The sequence below is a fragment of the Ochotona princeps genome, chromosome 14 (assembly GCF_030435755.1).
Source record: "Ochotona princeps isolate mOchPri1 chromosome 14, mOchPri1.hap1, whole genome shotgun sequence".
NCBI lineage: Eukaryota > Metazoa > Chordata > Mammalia > Lagomorpha > Ochotonidae > Ochotona > Ochotona princeps.
This window is the reverse complement of record NC_080845.1, coordinates 22,301,327-22,323,763: the sequence shown is the minus strand read 5'-3', so window position 1 is coordinate 22,323,763 and position 22,437 is coordinate 22,301,327. Positions and strand designations below refer to the sequence as shown.

Here is a 22,437-nt window from a genome sequence, read left to right as displayed (position 1 = left end):
TTTATATTATTATTTCTAAAATCATCAGCTGAACAGTTCTCCAAGGAGAATTTACAAAATGGGCAATCAAGTGGAAGTTGGGGGGGTGGGGTGTATGGGAGGGTAGAGTATTCAGGAAACCAGAGAATTTTTCCTTTTTTATAGGTCAGAACACAAATACTGCGACAGTGGCATTAGAACAGCCATACTCTGTTTTACCTGAAATTTGTATCCTGTTACTGCAGCCTTCTAACCTCCTCTTCAAGTGAGCCTTCCTGCGGGGTTGGTAGAAACTCTCATCCTCTCCAGAGAGGCTTCCCTTTGCGAGCTGGGTCGCCTTCCTTTTTAGTATTTTAATAACCACAATGATTTATAGACTATCCATGTCCTGCTAAAGTTGGGCAAGTAAATGGGTCATATTTGCTTGGGTCACTCTAATGATGGGACTTCACTATTTCTTGAGCTAAAATTGTAAGATTTATTATTCCATTAATACTCATAAAGTCACTTTTTTGATGAGCTATAATTTCTCTTTATGAGGAGTCTATGTGCCAGTCACCTATGATAAAGGAGAAGTAAGCCCAGACTTCCAGCATATTCATAATCCCTGGAACATGGACAGTATTGAAGTCCCAAATGAAATGGGCTGATGATGACATAGGGTACAGTAAGAAAAGGTGCATTTCAAGGAGTCAACATGTCCCCGGGGAGACTTCCTTCCCATTCTTGGCTGTGTACAAAAACCAAACTTTTCCACTTTAATTAAAAACATAAAGGTTGACCCCGATGGAGAAGATAGCCCACCTAGGAGCTTGCATTATTTTTTGTGAATATTCTTACAGAATGAAATAATAGGAGGTGTGAACTTTCTTCTGTTGTCTAAATGGCCCGCTAATGGTGAGAGATAATTACAGTTACCTGAGTGCCAAGTTTATTAAGGTTTTCACTATAAGCTTCAGCCACAGCGCTTTCCTCGACTGACCCAGCTTTCATTTAGTTATTTCCATTTCCCTACCTCCAGGAAAAAAATAAAAAACCCTGCCCAATGAAAACCACACCAGCCCCAAGCAAAAAGTCCACTCTTAGTTAAATTTGTTTCAATTACTTCCCTGTAGAGTTATTGCACTTGCGACTTTTAAGACGTTGTGTATATATCATACATATATGGGGGGCAGCATTGAAATTTTAGCCTTTCCATGTTCAAAATGCGGGATTATGCAACAGTTCTGCAATAGTTCCCTTCACAGCTTTGAGAAGTCAGTTTGCTCCTAAGCAGACAAGAGATGTCTTCTAAAAGACCATCTTGCGGTGCTCTATTTGGGATGAAAACTTAGCCAATGAACCCTTCCCCACCCCACCCCCAAGCACCCACAACAGAAGCCCGAAAGGCAGCAGCTCTCCATCAGTCGCTGGAGCTCCTCGTTGTCTTTGTCCCTTCCAGACGTGGAGGCTTGGAGAGGAGGTTTGGTTTCCAAGGATTGGAGCGTTTGAAGGGCGGGGCCATCTCCAAGTCCATCTCCCCTTTTTGTCCTCTCCTCCTGGGACGGGAGGGTGGAGCCAGGTCCCCCCGCGGTCGCTTCGGGAGCACTATTTCGGTCGCTCGAGGTGAGTCTGCAAGGGCGGCAGCCCGGGTCGTGGTAGCGCAGGTTAATTTCTTGAGTTCACCGCAGTCGGCCGGCCAGCCGCCTCCCGGGTCCTTGCCAAGTGGGTTTACGAGGTCTGGGGCGTGCTGGGGCGCGCTCCCGTGGCCGTGAAAGACTCCTCCCCGGGGCTGATTCCCCGACTGTGGGAAGCCCTCCGGCGCCCCAGGAGCCTGGGAAACCCGAGGTTTCCTTTGACCTCGTAGCTCGTCCTCCCAGAGCGCCGCCGGGTTCCCTGCGCGCCCGCTCCTTCACCCCGGGCAAGGGCGGCCCCCATCTTTGCACTTTCCGACCCAAGCCAACCCTGGAGGTACCTTCACGTCGATGCTGATTTTTATCGCAGTCTCCAAAACCCAGCAGTCAAGGGAGCTCTCAACCTGAAATACGATTGTGATTATTTTCCCGGTGCAGGGCTTGACAGAAAAAAAAAAAGTCAGCTTTTTATTATTATTAAAGACAAAAAGAGGTAAATTATCAGCCGGGACCGTGCAGGGACGGCGGAGCCCTGGCGCGCTTCCTCCGGTGGCCACGAGGAATTGATGGGGGCACAGCGGCCGCGCTCGGACGCCCCTGGGGTCCGGGTGGGGAGGAGCTCGGGGCTGAAGGGCTTCCCCAGCTCCCTCGGGGCGCCTGGAAGGGGGAGTCTCCCGCTCGTGCACAAAGCCAGGATCCTAGGCGTCCGGGGCAGCCTCGGCGTCCTCCTCTCGCCTTTCTTCGTCCACTTCTCTTTCTTTGATTCGCGGTTCCCTTGTGCCTGCGTCCTTTCTCCTCCTGGTTCTCCCCGCCGACTTTTTCTCTTCCCTCTCGCGCCCCCTCCTTTCTTCTCCACCGCACGCGTAGAGTGTCATTTATTTATTTATTTATCACCCCCGCCATCAACACCCTTTTAGGGCTCCAGAGCTTTTCAATGCGAGTGGGAGGAGAAAAGGGCAGGAAGTGTTGACTGGGAAGGGGTGAGACCGTGTGGGGCGGGGGTTGGGGGACAGCGGTGTGAGAGATTTCTACCCGGGAATATACAATCGGGGAAATCTTGGGGAAGAAGGATTTAGATCTGCCTAGGATACCCGGCTATCTGATGGGAATCAACTCTGTGCGCGTCTCCTCCAACCCCTTCATTGTACGGATTTGTGGGTTTATCGGACTGTTGTTTGGGGGAGGGGAGGGGCGAGTATTAAAGCGGGCGTTCTTGCCCTGGATCCTCCACACCGGCGCCTTCACCGGATGCGCGCTCCTCAATGCAAAGGAATCCAGCAACATCCCCCAATTCAGACGCGGACAAAAGAAACTTTAATTAAGGTCTCTGCCCCGCGCGCTGCGTTTTTCTCTCTCCCGAGGCTGTGGATGTCCAACTCCGGGATCTGAGAACTAGAAATGGTACCACCAGCCCATGCCCTTGAACGTCAATTGCTCCTGGCTTGCTGCCTGGACTTTTTTTTTTCCTGATACTGTCGCCCACTCCTTCCCTGACCCCCACCTTGTCAAGTTAAAGCCTTAGGAGATGTTTGACCTGGTGGAGGTGGGTGGGAGAGCGAAGGGGTGTGTGACACCTTTGGGGAAAAAAAATAGCTCAGAGCAATTTAAGGACAATTACACTAAATAAAAAATCCAGGTGTGAAAGCTTGTCTTGGCTCTCTTGTCTCCAGCACCATGACACCTTATCATTAGGAGAGCTGATTGTGACTTCGCGAGCCTTTAGATGTTCAGCCAGAAAGTGCCAACAACACAGGCTGGAGGGTGTAAAGTTATTTAAGCAGGCTTTTTTTTCCCTCCTCTTGGTGCGCCGTCAAAACATTTCGCAAGTTAGGAAAAGAAAGTGGTGGTTCCGAGCCTCAGAATGATGGGTTCCCTCTCCTCCCCCTCCGAACCCGCTTCATATCAGGAAATAAAGAAAACGCACAATGAGTCTTTATTTCAGGGGAGAAGACTTCAAAATACGTGCCAGTCATGGACAATTTGAGCTTTTCACTGGAGGTACTCACACCGCAAGCTGGGAAGGAATTAAGAAGCCCCACGTGGTTGATCTGGGCTTAGACTTGCAACCTCCAGTTCCCCACGCATGTTCTTGGCAAAGAGTGGCCTCTGGATGGATGCGAGTGAGGACCCCTCCGGGGCCGGGGCTCGGCGCCCGGGGCAGGGCTGACGGGGCGAGCGCTCCTCTGTGGGGGCTTCCTCCACCGGCCGGGGCTGCCGGGCGCCTGCGGGACGCGAGCGCGCACGCCTCGGCCGGGTGGCCGCGCTCCTCGCACCGCCTTCTCCTCAGGTCTTTTATTCATCTCATCTCGCTCTTCCCCTTCTCCTCCTCCTCTGCCTCCTTCTCCTCCTCTTCCTCCTCCTCCTCCACCACCACCTCCTCCTCCTCCTCCTCCGCCGCCGCCGCCACCTCCTCCTCTTGCATCTCACTGGCCTGGCTCTGTGTTGCTCTGAGTGACAAAGACAATGTCCCAGCCGTAACTTTGCAACCACCTTGCCTCCTTCTGGGGTTCGGAGGGAGGGGAGGGGAGGGGGGACAGCAGCCGCAGCCTCAGCATCTCCTCCAGCGTCTCCTTGCTCTTCTCCGGCTCTTGGAGAATTCTTCTCTCTCTCCTTTTTCTCCCCTTAGCCCTTTCCTCATTTCTTTCCTTCTTTCTTTTTCTCTCTCTCTCTTCCTTGGCTGCACGTTGTTGTTTGTTATTAGCAAGGCTTCGCGCACCCCCTGGTGCTCCGGCGTTTTGTGTGGCAGCAGAAGATTGTCTTCCTTCTCTCTGTCTTGCTTTCTCTCTCCCTCCGGTTGCTCATTATTCAGAGAGAGACACAGAGGGAGGGAGAGCGAGCGAGCGAGCGCGCGAGGGAGAGGGAGGAGAGGAGAGAAGAGGAGAGCGAGGGGAGAGAGAGTGAGAGGGAGCGGGAGGGAGGGCGAGAGGGAGAGGGAGAGGGACGGATATCTCAGGTCATCTGCAGCTGCAGCGAGTCTGAGGAGCCGAGGAAGGCAGGGAAGATGGCGATCCTCCATTGCTGAGACCCGGCAGAAGCACATGAGACTCCCAAACAACTTCCACAACAATAACCCGAGCAGGAAGAGGAGAAAGAGAAAGAGGATAAGGAGGCGGTGGGGCTGGAGACCGCGAAGCACCTTCCGGCGCCGGGACGCTTCTTCCGTAAGTTACTGCAATTAAGCAGCACCTCGGGGTGGTCCGGGTGCCCCGGGGAGGAGAGCGCGGGGTGGCGGAGGCACCGACGCGCTCATTCATTCGGCCGAGAAGGGTTGGAGGCGCGGGGAGGAGAGGAAGTCCCCTGCATGGACTGGCTGTTGGGAGAGGAGAAGAAGCCAGAGAGAAGAGGAGGAGGAGGAGGAGGAGTGGGGGGAGGAGGGAGAGCAGGAGGGGGAGGAGGAAGAGGAGGAGGAGAAGTCAGGGAGGAAGAGGAGGAGGGGGAAGAGGAGGAGGAAAAGGTGGTGGTGCTGGTGGTGGCAGTGGAGGTGGCTGTGCTTTTCCTGCTGGCTGCTCCTTCTGCGGGGGGTGCGGGGGGTAGCGCAACGCCGGGGCTTAATTAATTTCGTGTAGTTTCATGAAGAGAGGAGAAAATAAGAGATGAGTGAGAAGAGAGCTGGAAGCTCCGGACGGATGCTCCGAGTGTGGGGACAGGATAGGAACTGAGAGGGGGCGGAGGGCGGGAGGCTGGAGACCTGAGCCGGGCGCCGGCGGGAGCGAGCGAGGGTCAGGGGAGCGAGCGCTCCGAGCGGGCGGCCCCGACCTGAGCGGGTTGACCTCTTTCTTTCTCTGTCCCTCTCCTTCCTTCCCTCTCTGTCTGCCTGTCCCCCGCCCGATGGCAAAGCCCAGCGGATTGGCACCCCCCTCTCCTCAGGTATTTGGTGGTTCTCTCTCTCTCTCTCTCTCTCTCTTCTCTCTCTCCTCTCCCCCCCACCCCTCTCCCCGAAGTTGGGATGCGGGGTCGGGATGTGACGGGGGGGGGGGGGGGGATGGGGGGTGTCCGCCGCCACCGGTGGTGCTGCCGGTAAGGAGCGAGCGAGGAGCTGGGGGCGCGGGCCGGGCCGGCGGGGTCGGGGGTGGGGGGGCTCAGGTTCAGGAGCAGCTGAGGAGCTGTCTCCCAGGCTGGGGCTTCAGAAGCGTCTGGTGGAGGAGGACAACGGTTTCTGGAGAGGAGAAGCCATTACACACGCTGGGCTGTGCTCTGAGGAGGAGAGAAAGGCAGGCAGGGGCTTGGGGGGGCGTCTCATTCCTGGTGCGGTTCCCAGGGGTCTGCCCGGCTTCCAGGCACGAGGGGAAGCCGCAGCCGCCCCCCTCCCATTGGAGCGACCCCTCTCTTTGCCTTTCTTTATCTCCCTGTCCTCCATTTGCAAGCTGTCTGCTTTGGTTCCAGTCCAGACTCCACAAACACAAAGCTCCTTCTCACGTTCATCCTGCAGGCTGCTCACCATTCCTGAAGAAGGAACCCTCCTTTTCTTTTCATTGTGGCTCCCAACCTACAGGCTGCCTCGAGTTCCTTTGATATTTCTTCCCAACCCTTCTCTCTTCCCCTCTCAGAAAAAGGAGAAGAAAAGGAAAAAAAGTTTCTTTTCTTTCTTTCTTTCTTTTTTTTTTCTAAGCAAGTATCTGGGATGAAGAGACCAACCAGTTGGGGCTTCCTCCCAGGGCTCCCCGGGGCTGTGTCTGAGTGTGTGTGTGTGTGCGTTGGCTGTTTGGTTTGCTTTGGTTTTGTTCCTGGAGATTGCTGGCAGGGTTTTGGATAGAGTGACTAGTTGGGTTTGAGGGCTGACAACTGAGTCAGGTAAGCCGTGTCATGTTGTAACTCCACCAGAAAATGGAGGAGAGCGGGTTTCCAGGAGACGAAGCTGAGATGAGAGAAGTGTTTATAAAATTATGGATGTCTCCATTTTGAAGCTCTGTTGGTGATGGCTGGAGGAGGAGGCTTGCTGCTTCTTCCTGCTCCCTTCCAGAGGGAAGCCTTGTAGTGGTTCCTCACTTATCTCTTCATTATGCAAGGAAATGAGGGCTTTGATGGGTTCCTCAGCTTTCTCTCCCACCACAGGAGTGCTTGCCCAAGTTACTGGGGCATTTGTTTCCATTTTCAAGTAAACTTTTAGAATTTTTATTCCCCCTTTTGAGTGGACCTGAAGGGCTTTGACCTCCTTCAGGAAAGGCAAGGCAAAAACCTGACCTGTGTCTCCTGAGGTCTTCACACAACTTAGGTTGCTCCAGGTTTCCTTAAAGTCACCAAGAAAAATTATTTCTTTCTAAAGATGATGGTGGTGGTCCTGAGCGGTGATTGTGCTTTCTTTTTTTTTCCTTTTGAGTTCTGGGGTTTGATTATCAGCCTATTTTCATATGTTGCAAGACTTTGTGACCTGATTTGGGTTGATTTCTGCCGAATCCTCCAAATCCTGCGGCAGTGCTGAGGAGCTGACTGGCTGCTGGGCACAGCCAGCTCTCCAGGTTCTGTATTTCTCTTCAGGCTGATCCATTTGTGTGCTAGGCCTTCTTGGAGTTCCTTTGTTTCCCTTTCCTTCTGCTGGCCGCCCCTGCCCCCCATGTTCTGTAAGTCTTGAGGAATATCAGGGTATCTTCTTAACAGTGTCACCAGAGAAACACATTTTGAACATATGTCACTTGATAAGACCTTCTGTCCAGGTGACTTCATCTTTTTAATTGGGAGGGATTTATTGATCTTCCAGGAAGACATTTTGCGAGGATGGTTTCACGAAGGACTCAGTGCCATCCCAGTCCACACACATTGATAGATTAGAACTCTGGACAGATTCGTTCTACGGAGTGTATGTCCTGGACTTCAGTAAAGGACTAAATGTTGAAACGCTTCAGGAATCTCTAAAAGCCAACCATAAAGATGTTGCTTTTCCATTAAGGAAGGTAGCCATCTTGAGGATGAAGGAGATGTTGGAAGTATTTGAGATGGACTCTTGAAGCTAGATGAGGAGGGTTCCATAGTTGAATGAAAACTTGGAGGAGATTCGGAACTAATTAATAGAAGGAGGCTAATTGGACCTGACTTTCCACTCAGGAGAAACATAGGAAGGTACCAGCTTCAACAGAAATAAGGAACACATTGGTGAGCGACTCGCACCAGCCTTTTTCTTGCTTTCCTGTCTCATTATGTGTCACACTCTGTGTGTGTGTATGTGTGCGTGCACACGTGCATGTGTGTAAAGTTCCTTATATGCATATTGAAGTGGTTTTAGACTCCAGATGTAATTCTATTCTGTTGAGTAGCTGGTAGCAGTGTCATTCAGTAAATGCACAATGCTGCATATGACAACATCACATTTTTTCAAACCAAACTGTTGTGTCATTAATTGAGGGTTATTGTTCTTCTGAGGAGTGTGAAAGGAGAGGGGAAATGTGTGGTTTTTTTAGCTGATAATTGTCCATGGTCAATGAAGTAAAGCCCTGTTTGTACAGATGAAGATGTGTGGTTTGCATTTGATGAGTAGTCTCATTTTAAAATTCTTCTGTTCAGATTCCTGCTCTTTTGTTCAAAACCTAGGTCCTTTCAAGAGCAATTCAAAAAATATTACTTGGAATCATACCTTTCATTATTCATTTTTTGAGTGCTATCTTTTGATATTATTACTTTGCCTCTTAAGTGGAATGTACAAAAAAATCTTGCTTGGAATCATACCTTTCTTATTCATTTCTGAATGTATCTTGGAAAGGCATTAATGTTATATTTCAAGTTGCTATTGCCTGTGTGGGTGCTACATGTTCAAACTTGGATGTTCAAATGCAGTTGATAAAAAGAGTTATTTGGGAAAGTAATTACCAGATAATTTTGTGTCTAATTAACCATACATATTTATGTAAACAAACACATCCTATGTTGATCCTGAAACAAACTTTCATGACATCTTTTTTTGATTGTTGCTGATTGTTGGACAGCTGATTAATTAATACATTCAGTGGTTTGGGCTGGGAGAGGATCTTATAAACTGCTGGTCCAGCAGCTAGACTTAGTACAGTTTCCACTTGGCAGCCCACTGTTTTGGTTTCTTAGTAGACAGTCTTGGAGTTAAGCTTTTCTGGAGGAAAAACAAATAATTAGATATGCAGATGGGATTTGGAGTTTTGAGAGTTGGGTCTCACTGGTCTCCAGGACATACTTCCATGTCCACTGTGTTTTGTCAAGTTGGGGAGCTCTGTACTCCCCAAGGAGGTGGTTGCGCATGGCATACAGGTCTGAGCAGGTTCAAGTGGTTTGGATTAACATCTTTAGAGAACAAGAGTGTCCAATGAACATCCTCATTTCGTGGATAAGCTCAGAGATCGTTTCTGGTTTTGAGACATGAAGTTTGTGAAGTTTAATATGCAAATTTTTGCCACAGTTCTGGTATATCACAGAGAAAAGTTCTGGAGAAATATGTGTGATCTGCGATCTACACTGCCAAACAAGCAATTCTTGTTTCATCTGCATATTATATATTCTTTTTCTATGGGGATTATATCAATGATGTTAAATGATATCGAATGGCTCCATCCCACCACTTCCCCATTGGAACTTGAGATGACTTTTAAGGGAAAAAAGACTGTTTTTGCTAATGAGTCTTTTCAATGACAGTAGGAAGAAGGAATTCCAACTTTGCTAATGAACTTGAGTACTTGTGGTCAATTTTCCTGAAAGAAAGGAATGGTCAAGTTGCCTTGGGAAAGAATCTTATTTTTTGTGGGATGAAGTTGAGGAGGGTCTAGTTCGTCCTGAAGTATTCCTTACTGCTGAAATTTCTTCGTTAGAGTAACCATCCTTATCTTGTGGTATGTGTGCTTTTACACACTTCCAATTCACTGGATCATGGGTTTTTGTTTGTATTGAATAGCTGAGTTGGTGACTGCAGGATGATGACACAGACACAAACTAGGAAACATGTCAATGTATGACTGATGATTGCTATATGAGAACTAAAGCAATTCAGAAAGAATTTGAGGGAAAATATTTCCAGAGTCTATTTCTACAATATACTGGTCTGGAAGGAAAAAAAAAATCAGCTGGGGTGTGTGTGTGTGTGTGTGTGTGTGAAAGAGCAAGTATCCTGTGGGCTTCTCATACTGGTGCAGTTGATGGCTTTGAGAGAAACGTTAGCTGGGTGTTGGTGACCTATTAATTGATTATAAGAAAAGAGAGGGGAGTGTAGATAATGCTTAAAGAAAATTCCTCTCCTTGTGTGATATGCCAAGACATCTGGCAGATGTTATGTTGGGCCCTAAGGAATGGACAGTTTAATTTTAGCCCTAGCAAGGAAATGGGAAGTTCTAAGCTCTTTTAATAGCACAAGTCTTAGTTTGGGGAAGGTCGCTTAAAAAAAAAAAAAAAAAAGAAGAAAGGAAAAGAGGCATTTGGCATAATAGGAAAAAATTCTAGGCAATGAGAAATATAAGCTTAGATTTTGGGGTGATAGACCAAAATATTATTTCTTCAGTAGAAGTTGGCATAAAAAATATTGAAAAGTGGTAGAGTACATATCTGTACCACATTAGTGAGGAATATTAGATATTTAGTAGTTGCCAGGTAGTACTTCCAATTTAGAGGCTGGCTTTGTTTTAACGCCTTGGAGAGAGAATATATTTCAAATGTCCTCCTTCTCCCTGCATTTTATTGAAGAGGAGACTGGCACAGAGACGAGAAGTGACTTGCCCAAGGTCAGAAAGTTCAGCTGTAACAAAGCCAGGCCTACAGCTCAGGTTGGCTGTCTCCAGCACAGTGCCCTTTCCACTACCCCAGCTACACATGATTGTCACTGGTTGTGAAACAGCCTCTCTCTTCTCCAGGGCCCAGGGCTCTCTGGGAATCTTGGTAATCACACAGTCTTGGGGCAGGAGTATGGATTTTTGTTGGTTCTGTTGTACATGATGGGAACCCAAGGCTTCCGTGGCTTCATTCAGAGCCTGATTTTGTTCATGTGACTTTCAATCAAGCTGTAGTTACTCGGTTTGTAGTTGTGCTTTCCTTTCAACGCCCAGGGCTTGGGAGTCCTTTTCAAATGCTCTTCTTTACAAGTTTGTCTGGGTCTCTTGCAACTTACAAAAGTGCCCACAATTGGACTCTGAGGATCTATTTTGCAATGCAGTACAGATTTAAATTGGCTTCTTTCAGAGATGCATTTTGTAATACAGATGAATGGCTAAGAGGGTGAAATCCAGTCTAAAACAATCACTGGTGATTTTTCCAGTGTCCCATACTCATTCAAAACCATGCCTTTCATGTATCATCCAGAGGCCAATTCTCTTACAGACCAAGGGCCAATTCTTTCCCATTTCATATACATATATATGCATATGTGCATCTGTATGTAGATAGCCTCAAAATGTCTTTTTAACAACAGGCAGTTTAACCATGAGCAGTAGGGCAGTATACTATAAGAAGGGTAAAATAAATTTCCATTCCTAATTCCTCTTGGACAAGGAGAAGTAATTTTGTAAAGAAGAGTGATGTTTGGAAGTTTCCACATTTTCTAAGCTTCTTCCAAACGAACACATAAATTCTTAATCCAGGAGACAGTCTCGAGAAGGTAGTGCTGGATGTGGACTTCTGGCAGAAACACAGTTAACGCTGTAAACAGTCGAACCTCGGTGTGGCACTCCTCCAAATGAGTTGACTGTCGAAAATAAAATGTTCCAGAAGAACTGGGAGAACAGGAAAGAAGTTAAAACAGCATGGTTTGCATGCCAGTACTGAAGGAAGGAAAAAAAAAAAACAAGGCAGGGTGGCACTGGAGAGAAGATAATCTGAAACTGAACTGTAAGACGCCGGAGAAGATGCTTCCACATGTGGGAATATTGACTTTGGTGAATTTAGATTGTATTTGCAGTTTAATAGGAAACTCTTTTGAATTTTTCGTCCTGTTGAACTTTGCTTCTGGAGAACTGCACGACTGATAAATGGGAAGTCCCTTGGAAATGATTTGAATTTACATTTTCTGCTTGGAAAAGCTACCCTACAATTTATCTTCTTTCTAAGACCTCCTGTTCTCATTCATTGAAATACATGTAAGGTTTTTTAAATTCTTAAATTGTGTGGCTCCCATACAAAGTTGATTTTTTTTCCCCAAGGGCCTTCAAAAGACATAGGGTGGGATATTGTGACCTGAGAGAGGGATTAGTAATTGTCACCTACAAATGCATTGTCTTTGCTTGCTGGTGAGCAGATTAGGTGGTGTCGTCAAAGCATTCTTGCCTAATTCCTAGCTGGAGACATTTCTTCTTGAGTTATTCTTGGAGGGAAGGTTTTCTTTTTGTGCCAGGTCATGGATATTTTGGTTGATTTCCTTGCTTTCATGCATATGTTTGCTTGTTTAGCTCATTGCATGTTGCTTCTGGATATTAATAAAATACTTCTGCTACGCCTGCCCACTAACTTCATTGAAGGGGTAGAGCTTCCTCTTCAGGATGAAGGATGGTTGGTAGATACTTGTTCAAAAACTAAATACTTGAGTATGGGGATTGCATAATGCAGGAATTATTTGCTAGGCTTTTGAGTAGACTTTCCACAAAGATCATACAGGGAAAGAAGGAGGGGAACATTCTACAAGGCATCCATGGGTCCTGATTAAAATGTTTGTGAATCACTTAGGAGGAAATCATGCATGTGCCCAAGGTGACTAAGAAATGACTTACCTTTGGATTCAGATTGGTCTGAGCACAAAAGGAGCTGGAGGCCCAGGCAGGACAACTGTCAGAGTAATTAAGGCCAGGATTTGTGGAGAGGCTTAGCGGCCACAGAGCCCAGCTGGGGAAGGCCAAACGGGTATCCTAAGCCCTCGTCTGGCCAGTTGAACCAGAACGCAAGCTAAGGCCTTCACATTTGGGAATTCTTTTTCCCTGTAAAGATTTAAGAATGGAAAGCTATATTCTTCAGTTTTGCTCATGTTAGCTGAGGGTTCCTTTCAAGCTGAGAAATGCTCGAGTTGAGGGAATATGATTTCTTCTAAGGGAACATTCTCCCTGTTAACACTGCACATGTGCCTATTACATTGGACTTATTACTCGGGGAATAATTGTGCAGTAGCACAATGTGGGATACTTGAAAGGTGTTTGCCACACAAAGGTTCCAATACTCACCTGCAGATTAAGAAATGGGTTTCTAAACCATCTCATTTCTATTGCTAATGAAAAGCTTTGGAAGGCACCTGTGAATTAGAGCTCCAGCTGCTATCATGGTAGGGGAAGTTAGGCCTTGAAAGGATATATGGATTAGCCCATCAGAAAAGCAAACAGTAGCATCAGCACAAGTAGAAAATAGACAGGGTTGTTAAGCTAACAGAAAAGTAGGCTAAAGCATGGCTGTAATTATATGGTGGAAATTTGTTGGGAAGGAGATTGCTTGGATGGGAGAAATGAAAGAAGAGGGTCTGAGGAATAACTGACAAGTCAAAATAAAGAGATCTGTCCACTGGGAAGAGCCTACAGGAAAAAGCTTTCAAGAAAACAATAAAGCAGATAGAAAAAGACCTTGTACTCTGGTACCTATTGCATGTGAAGTGCGAAGATCAGCACTCAGATCCGCATTCTTTGGTCAGTTCCTATTGGAAAAAAATAGAAATGGGCTTGGAAAGTAACTTCTCTGACTTCCAGGTCACAAATTCAGCTTTTCTGATAAAGGACAGATGGAAACTTAAAGGAACTGGTTAGGAACCCTTAGGATTTTTCTGGAAAACGAACTGCATAGAGAATAAAGCACGAAAGAAAATAGTTCAATTATCACTGGACAGGAAAACATGACCCTTCTGTCTAAGGCTATTCAACCAGTTCCTCTACCCACATGCTGGGTATTAGAAGAAATGAAGAAAAGGGCATGCCTACTGCAGAAGGGGAAGGGATGGACCAGGATTCCTTCCTGAGATCTAGTTTGTGATTTAGCCATTTTCTTGAGCCAACTCTCACAGGCTCATCTGTAAATTTAGTCCCTGCATTTTAAAATTTAAAATAAACCTATTGTGGTCCAGAGTGTTTAGCCATCCTAATCCTAATTACACCATCCCTCTGTGTTATGACCAATTAGTCAGCAGTTGAATACCAATCATTCAATCTAGATTGTCAAGAACCTGATCTAGGGCTCTTTCAGTTAGGGGTGAAATTTAAACTATGGGTTATAGATTAAAGATGGCCAGTGACAAATGCCAGTAGAGACCATGTAAAGATTTCATCGTGACAAGTACTCCTCACCCGGAGTCTTAACCTGTAAGTGTTTTGGGTCTTAAATAGTCTTCTTTGCAGACAATTAATTTGTATGTAATAGTGGCTACTGGGAGGAGAGTTTATGTGAAAGAGACCATTTTCATTTGAAAGTCAGAGTTAAACTGCAGCAACTCACTCCTTTCTGTATTGTCAATGGAATATTGCCTGTCCTAACGCTAGACAAGAACCTCAGAATAAATATGATTGTTTCATCAAAAAAGGCCTGCCAACTTCTCTATAGCATGGGAAAATCACACAGACTTTCAGAGAAGTACTATTTCCCCTTTTCAGTGGACTCATAATTAATATGAATACTAGGTAACTTTTGTTTAATATTTAATATGGTCTGGGAACTGTTCATATGGTAAAAGAAACCTAGGCTTGGGAGATAATTTGCCCAATTTCATTCAAAGTTAGGGAGTCATGAGTCATAGAAATAGGGATTTGCTTCAGTGTCCTGGTTCTCAGCTGGTGGGACCTGGCCTTGCTTTTCACTTATTTGACTAATAGCTTATGTTCCTAATGGTTTATCTTTACCAATTGCTTCTGCCAGGAGTATATCCTTGGTGTTCTGGAAGGAAATCTGAGCATAATGAAAAATTAATTGTAATATATTTGTTGATATGACAGATACAATGTATCACAATAGCTGAGCAAGGTGTTTAACTGAAGATAACTTTTTTGTTGTTGTTCTTACAGAGGAAATAATGGGGAAAAAAAGAGAGAGAGAGAGAGAGAGAGAGACAGTGGAAGAGGACTCCTTAGAATATAAATCTCCACTTGCCTCAAACTCAGTAGCGTGAGGTACTTAGACACAAAGGTTTTTGAAAAGAGAACTTACTGTTGAAGCAGAAACAATACGCCGTATGACTTTTGAAACAGAAAAGGTGTTTTTCCTTTTTCTTTTTTGGACATTGTTCTTCAGTCTCAGTGTCTTATATATTAGTGGTTGTTACTGTAAGCCCCAGATGTGTTTTCGACAACTACACGGACATTTGAAAATAGGTTCCACTCTCTGTTGGTGATTTTTTGGAAAATGGTGCAGATTTTCTTAGAAGTGTTGGTCTCATAGTCTCCATTGCCTTTAGTGGTCACCATGTGCTCGTTGAGATCATGGAGACTTCATGAATGTTTGGGGAATTATCTGTCTCTCCCTGTAACTCTCCAGTACAAGGATGCTACTGTTCAAGGGTTACCAAAAATACCCTTGATAGAGTAACAAGCTGTTCTAAGACAGATAGAGCAAGTCCACATTTTCTTTAGAGATCCAGGGCAGTAGGTTTTCTGTGACACAAGTAGTTGCACACGAATTGTTGAAGTCTCTTTAGTGCCCAAGCAACAAGTGTGGTTTTGTAAATTCTTAACTTGGGAGTGGATCTGTATGGGTTCCCACCATCCATAGGGGAGACTGGATGGAGTTCCCACTTTTCATCTAGCCCAGGCCAGGCTAGCAGAAGCTTCTGGGTTAGGAAACCAACTGATGGGAGTGAACTTGCTGATGGAAACACTTTATCTTTCTCCCATTGTGTCTTTCTGCCTTTCAAATAAAATAAGTAAATAATTTAAGATAATTCCTCCGACCTTCAAGATCGGTCCTTGTTTCTTCCACCTTCCTCTTAAATCTTTAATGAGACATCTACCCTGGCTACCCTGAGGAGCTTCTCTGCAGAAAGTGAGGTGAATTAAGGTGCTAATGAGTGTGGTGACAATCAGGAATAAGGTGCTGAATTTGAGAACTCGCTCATCATGAGAGACCACCAAGGAGAGGGAGCCTTGGAATATGTGCCAAGGAGGTAAGCTGCAAGTTTCTGTATGCAGGCCAGGCGGAGGAATCGACCATTATCTTGAAAAGAGAAGAAAGTCACATTTTCACAGAGATTCCATGGTATCATAAAAGAACCCATTGTGTAGATGGCATAAAATAGCATGCATTTAAGAAAGCAGAATTGCATCTTTTCACTTGGGTGGTAATTCTCATCATTTGTTCCATCTTCTTTCATGGCTGTGCCTCCAAATAGTAATTGTGGGGTGCTGAGGAATGAGGGGGTTTTGAGAAACAGATGTGAATTGTCCCATGTTCTGCTCAGTGTTTAGGAGCCCCTCGCCCATTCTTTTCCTGATCATTGGCTGAAGCTTGTTAATAATGAATGAGCATCACCCATAGGTCCTGAAATTAGCAAGTGTTAAATGTTATGTGATTATTAGGGGAAAACAAGATAATCGAGTCAGTGGGCTTAATTAGGTTGTGATTGCCCAATTGCTGCTTCATGGTAATTATATTCATAACCCCATTTCTAGACGTCAAATACAATTATCAAAATTGACCCCGTCACAGGTGAGTGTGAGTGATCTTATCTGAAGCAGTTTCTGAATGGTGAATATTTCCTCTCCTTCCCTCTTGGTTTCTTCCCTGCCTTAATTGAAAGGTCAGTGGCTGTGTGACTTTGCCTGTGATCATGCAGCTATTGTAGAGCTTGTATTGGTGCCCATAGAAAACTAGATTTTTTAAAACTTTATAGAGTTAAATATGCTAAAAAATTTTAATAAATCACCAGTTAGGGACTTGAAGCCTAAAATTTCAACATTGAGAAGATTGCACAAGAAATCTTTTTAATAGATATAACGTGATTTCCTCTGACTCAATCTTTTTTCTTTATAAGGCACAATCTTAAAATGAAAGAGAATCTGTGCTTAAGTAATGTGCTTAAGGAATGCCTGATCAATATGATCATTAAAGTCCAAAGAACTTTTAAATATGTGACCCCATCCAGTCTCTGAAACGTGGGCAGTTTGCTGCCAGTGTCTCCTTGTATAAAAAGAACATGCTAATGGCAGGGAAATGACTTAATGTTTATCTCCCAAAGGAAGGTAGTGATTTCTAGGAAATACAAACAACCTGTATCAGAAATGTACATGTCGGTGTGACACGGAAGCATTAGTCCAGGTCCTCACTTGACAGTGTTCCCTTTTGGACATTTGATAAATGTAAAAACAATTCGCTTGAAATTTCCACTCAATGGCTAAAACTTTTCTTTAGATGATATGTCTGAAGAACAACTGGGATCCTAAGCTGTTAGATGAATTGATTTCAGGAAGTTTATGGGACATGGAACTCAGAAATAACGGTTTATTTTGAAGTGTGTGTGTGTGTAGAATGGAGGGGGTTAGGGAGAGCTTTTCTGGGTGCTTCTTGATGAAACATCAAGAAAGCTGTTTCTTTTGAGTAGTCATTTCGGTACAGCTGTGCCCATTAAGAAAGTGGAGTGTACTAGGTGGAGCATCCTGTTTGGGATGCAAAGCACAGATTGAAATTGGCCTCTGTCCCTTCCTGGCTGTGTGACCCTCAGTGTCTCTTAACATCTCTGTTTCCAAGATTTCCTACCCAGTGACATGAGAATGTAATATGATTAAAAAATGATATGTGTATCTAAGGGTCCTGTTTCCTAAGGAATTCTCAAAATGATAGTTTCTTCCTCATAGATAGAGAAATAGAGATAGCAATTTTCTCTTCAGGCTTTGCCACATGCATCTATGGCCATTATGTTAGTCATTTTGTCTTTGATCCCACACTCAGTTTTTTGACTGTAGCCTGTAGTTTTTGTGCCGTGTGTGGCTTTAGTGATTGGTGGGACTTGCTGTTGTTGAACACTCACTGGTGAACACTTCTTCTTTGGAATTGCTGATCTGCTTGAATGTGGACCCAGCAACCCATAGCTCTGTGTGTGCGTTCAGTAGGATTCTGTAAGCTATGTAAGAACTATGGCAGTTCCTCTTAAAAAGTGCATTGATGTAGTCCCCCTATTTCAACCTAGTTGAGCTGTTTCTTGAGGTGCTATAGAACATTTTTGATCCATTTGAATTCCTTGAGCTCTTTGGAAAAAAAAAGATGTTATTATAGTTCCTATTATTTGTTATCATTCTGGCAAGAATGATGTGTCTGAGAATATCATTGTTATTGTAAGGAAAATATCCCGATGCTGGTTTATGTTGGATACCTCCTTGTTGCTTTGTTTGTAGCGCTATCATCCAGCAAATAGGAAGAGGGCATCAGAGTCTTGCTTAGAAATGCTTTGTTTTTCTCTGTGCAAATGTTTATTTTAAAAGTCTGTGCCCACTTGATCTTACAAATGTACTTAATATCAGATGCTTTGAGATCTCAAAAGTAAGGGAGCTAATTATAGTGTCTTGTGTATAGATGGTATTTCAAAATGTGGAAAATGTGGAGTGGTTTTGGTAGGACATAACAGGAACTCCCTCTGTTGACTCTGGCCAAAAACATTCATTAGTGGCCTCATTGGTGGCAGTGTGGCGGTGGTGGGGATGATGGTGGTGGAGGTGAAAAACCTGTTGGGGATTCTTTTGTGGAACTATGATTTTTAAAGGTGAAAAAATGCACTCTAAATTATCTATTTATATTATTTTTTAAATATTTATTTACATCTTGGAAACTTCTAGCGACTTAAGTATCAATGCATTTCTTGAATTATAAAAGCTTCACGATTGCCTCTTTCAAAGTTTTTGAGGAGAGAAAAAATGACCATGAATTTCATAAGTGATACTCAGATTTCCACATCTCACAAAACCGGAGATAAGGGAGAGACCTTGAAACTGAAGGAGTAATAGAACTATGAGTTACTAGTAGTTACTGTAATGCACAGTGCCCCTCCATCTGTTAAGAATTATGGAATTAATTTTTGGAACTGAAATCAAGAATTCCTAGGAGACCAGAAAGGCTGGGAATAGGACAGTTTTCCAATTTCCTTGAGATTTGAGGATGTGAGGGAATACCACCTTCACCGGTACTCAAATCTGTACTTGGCCCAGCAACTTTACCTATGTGTGACCCCAGAGCAACAGAAAAAGCGCTTGGTTTTGGAGAAAGACTTGCATCCAAGTTCCTACCTTCTCCATTTTCCTGCTGCCTGAATTTGAATCAAGCTCCAAATTGCTCGTAAGCTTCTGTTTCTGGGCTTCAAACTGAATTGCTTCACTGGTGAAGGCTACAAGGCATAATATGTGTAAAACACCCAACATCCGGCCTAGGGCTGCAGAAGCAGCCACTATGCAGTTCATTTGATGAACTAGTACCCACCCTGTGACGGGAGGGCACACCCTGTGAGGAGGGCAGACGGCCTGCTGCAAGGCATTCATACCTGGTTTTACATGTCAATTTAGCAGTTGTGGGATGAATTGCAAGGAATTTAGTGTCTTCGTTATCAGAAGATGTGTTTTATGGAAGCTGTTAGATTTAACAAATATGTGCTCATTCATTCAGTCAGTCATCAAGCATTTGTTGAGTGCCTTTTGAATACTAGCTTGACTGAAATGTTCCCAGGTGGTCAAACCCAAGGAATGCGTGATCTTTCCACCAGGGTTTTGTTGGACCTTTTGTCTTGGTAATTGTAGCAATTATGATGGAGATGGGTGTCCTTAGTCACATTAAAATAGCCTGAAGCCAGGGAGCAGTGACCCCATGGCTTAAGCTGTTCATAGTTAATTCCTGTTTAGATGCAGTCACTGCTGCCTGTTTGTATGTTTACAATATAATTTGCTAACCATGTACTCAGTGCTACTGTGGTTCCTAATCTGGCAAATCATTTAAATATTTACTCCAAGATATCTTGTTCTCTCTTGGTGTGAAGTTGAGTTTCCAGTTATTTTTAGGTCATTTTCATCTTAGCAACCCTGCTGGAGATGAACCAGACACACTGCTGTAAACTGTCCCCACATTTGGATAGAATTTAATAAAGTAAAGTTTAATGCTTTGGTCCCAAGAGGCAAGCAGACCATCTGGTTAACAGAAGGTTAGGTCAAGTATTGCATGGCTGCTGAGAGGGCCACAAACCAGTCCCGACGCACTGGTAATATGTCCAGTTGCTGAATGCATTAAGCATTGAAATGGTGCTTTCAGGTCTGCCGAGCCAGCAGTTCTGTTACCACCGCTGTGACGCAGGAGATAATTCAGCTGGGCAAGCGGCAGCATGGGGGTGGATCTACAGTACAGGATGTGTAATGTCAACATGAAGGATCGGAGCTGGCAGAAGGAAAGGAAGCAGTCATTTCATGCCAGTGCAGGAAGCCCAGGGAGATGCCTCCCACCCCCCACTCCCCTTGTTGCTTGTCCTCTTCTGGAGCTTTCCCATTATGTGTTAAATGATTACCTTGTGCATGGTCCATGGCAGAACTTCAGTTGATTTTCTGCCTGTTTTGGAACCTGTCAGCACAAACAGAGTAAACCACATTCCCCACGCATGGAGGGCGGGCAAAGGGAAGAGTTTGCTGCACAGACTGGGAGGAGTAGAAAAGGCTTCATTAGGCAAGAACATCTTTGTGCTTGAGATGGAATCCCATTGTGTGTCCCTTTGTGCTCAGATTTGAGACTGGCCATCCATTCAAAGGCTGCAATCATCTCGGAACACTGCGCTGCAGCTGGAGGTCTGTAGAAGGCTGCAGAATGTTTCCAGTGATTCTGCCCAAGCTTAGCAATTACATAATTGCTATGTAACTAGAGAGAGCCATCAGAATTGTCTACTTCTCTTGGAAGGAAAGCTTCTGCAACTTGAGGAGTTGTTTTCTCTTGTTCAACCTGAAAGTTGATGAGCAAGTTCATGGAGCTACTAGGCTGCAACCAGGTCCTCTCTCTGAGAAAGGGAAGACGTTCACACATATATTTGGCTGGACGCTCAGTGGACTTCACAACTGTAGTAAAGGCAGAGCAAGCACGACTCATGGGCTCTTGGGATAGTGGACCCTTTAGATCAGCTGTACATGATATTTGACTTCAGATAATTGAGTGTGTGTTCTGGGTGCATTCAAGGCATGGAGATTTCCAGAGCTCCCCTGGAATGGGACCCATGAAACTGTCTGATATTATTGAAATTGAACCCTCTCAATTTCTACTATCAGCTCAGTAAGAGAATCATAGCAGATCTTTGCAAGAAAACTTGCCTCAGATGCAGGTCACTTTAAGCCTCACAAAGCCTGGATATCAAAACATGTTGCTAAAGACTGGAATCTTTTCGGTGCCTCTTCACCCAGGGAATGGAGCAGACTGCACAGTTTGTGAAGACCTCACAGTGCAGGAATGAATTCCTTCTTTCAGCCACTTACCACTTGTTTTCCATCACTGAAACAACTTTGAGGTGAAGTTGGTTAAATGTAGGTGCGAGAACCAGTGAGAAGTCCAGGCCCCATTTCATCAGATGTAAAATAGTCATCTAAAATTAGCCACATCTCCTAACCCAAGTGTGGACTCTGTGTTTGTTTATGTTAAGTAGCCCTACATCTCAGCAATCCTGCTGGTTTTGAGGAGCTGCTGGAATAAAAAGAGTGTTTGTCGAGGTACATGTTCATTGATGGTGTAAGTTGGGGCTTTTATAACTGTGTACTCTTCTGTTTTTCTCTAGTTAGATGAGTTTGTACTCAGTATCAGGGAAAAAATATAAAGCCTTTTGATTCCCTTGTGAATGAAAAAGCAGTGCTCAGTAGGCAGTGTGAGGGCCTGAACTTTCATGATGGATTAGGTCCACAGATTCTAGACCTTTAGCCTTTAGACTTTAGCTTTTTCTGAACGTCTTGGTTTTAACAGTGAGGTTAAAGGATGCAGATGGTTTCTTTGAGGATTTTGATTCCTATGAAATTTCAATGAGGGCCTGTCTTAGCAGTGAGCTTTTATTTTATAACAGTCTGGAGGGGGTATGGAATCACTCACGGTAACCCTTTCCTGCGTCATTCCAGGCAGGCCTTGGCACGCTCCAGCCTATGAGTAAGGACAGCAATTGGCCGGAAGACCCACTGAGTTCATCTTGCTTCTTATCTTAGGAACTGACTTGACCTTGCTCTATCATCAGTGTTTGGGCACTCTGAGAAACCCTAGACCATCTTCCAAGGGTCCAGGAGATTATATTAGGAGCAACATGCACTCGGATGAGAGAGGAACACTTGACTCTAGCACAGAGGCCACAATAAGGGAAGTCTTTACTATCAGCATTGATGCGCCTGTGAAGACCTTGGCAGTGAGGACTGGGGTGTGCAGTGGAAAGATCATATACCTCAGATGATGAGTAGCTCTGTGACCTTGAGGGAATGATTACATTTCTGATTCTTAGTTTTCTTATCCAGAACAGATAGTGTACTTTGTAAGGTTCACGTGGGAAGTAATGAGGTCATGAATGTAAAATTGTGGTGCCCAACCTGATATATAGGAGGCATATAAAAAACATGAATTCTCCTTTCTTCCTGTCGTTACATTTCTAAAAACAATGATTGATTGGACACTCTTAGACGGAGACTATCTGATTACGAGTCAGAACGCACTGGTATTTCTCGTGAAAAATCTCCATTAGGGGGATCCTTGAAGCTTCTACTGATGGGAGTGATAAATACTCATCTTCTTGACTTTGGGGGCTAAAAAGTGTCTTTTATTATATGGTGCCTTTTAAGAGCCAGTGTGTCTCCTAAATGAAACATGGCTCCCAAATCTGGTCAAGGGGAAGAAAAGTACCTTAACCTCTGTCCTATCTTGAATATTTTGTAGTAGATTATTTATTAAATTCCTTAGATACAGTTCTAGTTATTTTTGTTTTGACTATCGCTATGCAACTTACTTCTTAAAGATAAAACCTGATCTTTTCCAAGAATAGGAC

At 44.7% G+C, this 22,437-nt stretch overlaps 1 protein-coding gene across 5 annotated transcripts in view; it reads left to right on the top strand.

Annotated features, from left to right (window-relative positions):
• The first annotated feature begins 4,618 nt into the window (after nucleotides 1-4,618).
• ZNF462 (zinc finger protein 462) overlaps nucleotides 4,619-22,437 on the top strand; it is a 140,923-nt gene continuing 123,104 nt past the window's right edge. For 4 of the 5 annotated variants that reach the window (XM_036496544.2, XM_004580928.4, XM_058672423.1 and 1 more), the window contains exon 1: nucleotides 4,619-4,753. The gene's annotated coding sequence lies outside the window, so the exon portion shown is untranslated. Of the gene's footprint in view, nucleotides 4,754-5,085; nucleotides 5,460-22,437 lie in introns of those variants that run through there. The other variant, XM_058672422.1, reaches the window with a different exon arrangement.